Below are 5,075 nucleotides of genomic sequence, written 5' to 3'. Positions count from 1 at the left end.
TTCAGATTTTCTTCTGGAAATTCTATAGACCTGACCTCGGGTTCAGTACATCACATAGAGAATTTAACAAAACAGTAAAAAAAAAAAAAAGACAAAACTTAAAACAAAAAAACATGCTAATTAATATGATCTAATTAATATTATTAATTATTACAAATATTAACTGTCCACCTCTATTTTAGGGAGGTTTATATGTAACAGCACAGATGGCAGATGTGATTGTGCAGCTCTCATTATTCCATTGATGCTTGACATTTAAGTGCACGTGTATGTGTGTGTGTTTGCTCACAAGCTCAATGTCACTGTAATAAAGTCTAATTTAATTATGACATAGAAGACCCAGCACAGCGCACTTTGCCCTCATGGTACAGTGGGAAGCAGCAGTAATAGCCAGCCTGCACTCTGATAAGCAGCGAAGCAGTAATTGGGGTGTCATGAGCCACAGGTGTGATGTCCTCCCACATGTTTCTCTGAGCAATGTTGGAAGAGCTACCTGACTCTAATTAAAATGAACCGCATCAGGAAGAGCTCACTTTGCTTGTGAATCAGTACATTTACTACTTTTACACATACAGTATCTAATGTACTGTCATGTGTACATGTCTTTGCTCAATATTTTATGTTCCTGATCCCAAAAAGGGTTATTATAATGAACTAAAAGTAAAACCATTAAAAAAGCGTTCATTATTCTAAATAAAATTAACTGAAAAAAATTAACTTTTTAATTTCATCTATATAGTTCCTAATGCAACATTTTTCATTTTCTAGTTTAATTCAGTTCATATAGTTTAACTTGATATAAAATAAAACTGAAACTGAAAATAAAAATATTTATATTTTACTAAAAATACTATTATACTAACAATACAAATGTCTCAAAATACTATAATAAAAACTATAACATTATCTAAATAATATTAAAATAACAATCCTAATCATAGACATTAAGCTGTGAAAACAAATGGCAGGATTTTACAATATTTAACAGTAATATGTTACGATAAAATTAATTTAGGAGTTTACAGTGAAATCAATTCAGGTTAGGTATTTATAATATAATATAATATAATATAATATAATAGTGAAAGCAAAAACAACAGCATCAAAAACTCCTGCAGCACAAAACACACACACACACACACACACACACACACAAAATTCAATTGAAAAACTGAATAGTATTGGTCATTTTCTGCTGGACATTTCCCATTAATTTTACGGACATTTCCTTTAACCTTAAAACACAATACAATGCATGATGCAATGCGTAATTCAAAACACCTGTTAAAAAAATATTGCAGAAAATTCTTTAATATTAACACAATACATTAGGCCCTACTTGTTACATTATTTTTCTCAGAGTGTGTTCACTATGAAGTTACTCTATGCAGCTGCCTGTAGTAAACTGTAGAACTACTACTTTCAAAATATTCTAAAGGCATATACTGTAAATCCATGTCATAATCTTTTACAGTGTACCACCTTCAGAAAGAGAGTGTTTGCATAGTTAAATGACTTCTCGACCCGTTTCTGCCAATGTGGTGACAGAATGACAGCAAAAAGAGCAATAGGTGTGACCATCAATATAATGAGCATTTAAACATGTCCCATTAAAGCCTAACAGTTGGAATTCTTCTTGGCTGAGTTACCTCAGAACAGGACAGGCACAACCTCTGATGCAGGAACAGCTTTAATTTCATATTCATTATATAGTCTATTATAATTTAATTATAATTTTAGTCTAGTATAATTTTTACATACTGGTAAAAAAATGTATAGCCTGAATGCACTGTAAGCAAAAAGGGTTATTATAATGAACTAAAAGTAAAACCATTAAAAAAGCGTTCATTATTCTAAATAAAATTAACTGAAAAAAATTAACTTTTTAATTTCATCTATATAGTTCCTAATGCAACATTTTTCATTTTCTAGTTTAATTCAGTTCATATAGTTTAACTTGATATAAAATAAAACTGAAACTGAAAATAAAAATATTTCTATTTTACTAAAAATACTATTATACTAACAATACAAATGTCTCAAAATACTATAATAAAAACTATAACATTATCTAAATAATATTAAAATAACAATCCTAATCATAGACATTAAGCTGTGAAAACAAATGGCAGGATTTTACAATATTTAACAGTAATATGTTACGATAAAATGAATTTAGGAGTTTACAGTGAAATCAATTCAGGTTAGGTATTTATAATATAATATAATATAATATAATATAATAGTGAAAGCAAAAACAACAGCATCAAAAACTCCTGCAGCACAAAACACACACACACACACACACACACACACACAAAATTCAATTGAAAAACTGAATAGTATTGGTCATTTTCTGCTGGACATTTCCCATTAATTTTACGGACATTTCCTTTAACCTTAAAACACAATACAATGCATGATGCAATGCGTAATTCAAAACACCTGTTAAAAAAATATTGCAGAAAATTCTTTAATATTAACACAATACATTAGGCCCTACTTGTTACATTATTTTTCTCAGAGTGTGTTCACTATGAAGTTACTCTATGCAGCTGCCTGTAGTAAACTGTAGAACTACTACTTTCAAAATATTCTAAAGGCATATACTGTAAATCCATGTCATAATCTTTTACAGTGTACCACCTTCAGAAAGAGAGTGTTTGCATAGTTAAATGACTTCTCGACCCGTTTCTGCCAATGTGGTGACAGAATGACAGCAAAAAGAGCAATAGGTGTGACCATCAATATAATGAGCATTTAAACATGTCCCATTAAAGCCTAACAGTTGGAATTCTTCTTGGCTGAGTTACCTCAGAACAGGACAGGCACAACCTCTGATGCAGGAACAGCTTTAATTTCATATTCATTATATAGTCTATTATAATTTAATTATAATTTTAGTCTAGTATAATTTTTACATACTGGTAAAAAAATGTATAGCCTGAATGCACTGTAAGTCGCTTTGGATAAAAGCGTCTGCTAAATGCATAAATTATTATTATTATTATTATATAGTCGGACACAAATCAAAGATTCAAGAATGAAACTGACAGAAGATAGCCTACTTTTAAAAGTGTAGGACAAAAATATTGTTCTTGTAGAATATAGAACCCTAACTGAAGCAGTAGCCTCTGTAATGAGTCCGCTCTTGATGTGAGTGTCTACATTGTGATTCTTCTGCACATTAAACAGTCTGATTATTAATGACTGATCAGTGTGACTTCCATCTGCCCACAGCACTGGAGTCACTCACGCATGCTTCATTCATCCTGAAGGGGCCAAGCTGTCAGAAATAAGTTTAAGGTCCATGCAATGTCTGTGACCAGGAAATCAACCATATTGTCATTTTCTAGACACTGCACAAAGAATTACATTCAGCTGTTTTTTTCATCACAGAGGATGAAGGGATGTTTTTCCAGTGTTGTTGTGAATATACTGCCATCTACTGAGGCAGACAGTTTATGGTTCAATGACTATTTCAAATTTGTTGCAGAACTTTTGTGGTGTTCTTCACAGACAGTAGACAGTAATAAACTAACATATAACCCACAACAGTTCCGGTGCTTTAACCCATTCTTTAATACAAGAATGCTGATATAGAGCAGGGCCATGGCAGTGCTGTTTTAGTATTATAAACTATTATAACTATTTCTCTAAAAGCGTCTGCTAAATGACTAAAAGTAAAAGTAAAGTAAGTAACTATTTATTAATATTTTGAATTAGCTTTCATTTCTTAGCTTTGATTTTTGTTTAATTTTTTACTAATTTTGTTATGTGCTTTTGTAATTGTTATTATTTTTATAATCGCTATAGCTTTATTTTATTTTTATTTTTATTTTAGTACTTAAACTTATTTATTTCACTAACCTGCCAAGGCAACATTTGTAATTTTTAGAATTTCTGTTTTTTTAAATATTTAAGTTTTTCAACATAATATTTTATCATTTATTTAAAATAGCAAAAGTAATTTTAAATAGTTTTAGTTAATAGTAACAACACTGAACAACAGCAGCGTTTAAGGGAATATAGGTTAATCTGAACGTAACTGTTGTGGGAGGAAAAAAACTGTTAATTTAACGTCAATCAAAGCTAATACTATTACAGGCTAGAGTTCATTGTACCTCATTGTCCCTCACTTATTCAAATGTGTTACGTAAAATTGCAATGCACGTCACTAATGATTATTTGTTTAGGTAACAATGTAAACATCATAAAGCAACATTAAGTAGCCTAATTATTGTTCATGACAGATCTAATTAGCCTACTGACTTTTTGCGTCACCTTACAATTAAAGGGCAAACTCTAAAATAGTTGTTCCTATAGGTGGCCACTAGATGTCAGTCGTGTAAAAAAAAAAACGAATAAATGATGAAGGTGAGTGTAGAAAAATATTTTTGTTGGAAACGTTCAAAATTAAGGAAAATGAGATAGACTTTTTTATTATTATTATTCCTACCATTTGAGCATTTCCCATGAAATATCTGTTACAACATATTACGACTTTTGCAAACTAGATGGTGTTTCTAATCAATTGTGTGTATATTACTATATGACAGCGTGTTATTAGTTGTGACCGTTTGCTCTTACAGAGCCAAAAATAGGAAGTGCACTCAATCGAAGGGAGTGGCTTCAGCGGCAGTCTCTCTGTCTACCTGAGTCTGAGAGCTGGACTTTGACTGGGGAACTTTTAGGAAATAGGTAAAAACAAGAACACAACTTCGCAAGGTTAGTGAGCAATTTAAATGAATACAGGATTGATGGCGGTGGGCGAAACATCGCACTAGCTTTTATTTTACAAGAATAGTCACACCAAATTGTTAATAATTCACTCATTAAAATCACAAAACTTGCAATGTATTCAAGAAGGATACAAAATTGTCGTAATATATGGATATAATATTACTTAAAAGAAATAATTGTATATTAAAACTCTTTTACATGTGTTTATATACATGTAAGGCTATATGTGTGTTTTGGGAGGGCAAGTCTGCGCAGGTACAGTTATGTGCACGCGCATTCCAGTGTCTCCATAGACCAGGGGTGCCCAAACTCGGTCCTGGAGGGCCGGTGTC

This window comes from Sinocyclocheilus rhinocerous, unplaced genomic scaffold (genome assembly GCF_001515625.1).
Source record: "Sinocyclocheilus rhinocerous isolate Xijiao unplaced genomic scaffold, SAMN03320098_v1.1 scaffold2542, whole genome shotgun sequence".
Taxonomy (NCBI): Eukaryota; Metazoa; Chordata; class Actinopteri; order Cypriniformes; family Cyprinidae; genus Sinocyclocheilus; species Sinocyclocheilus rhinocerous.
The sequence above is the reverse complement of the archived record's forward strand: the minus strand, read 5'-3'. Positions refer to the sequence as shown.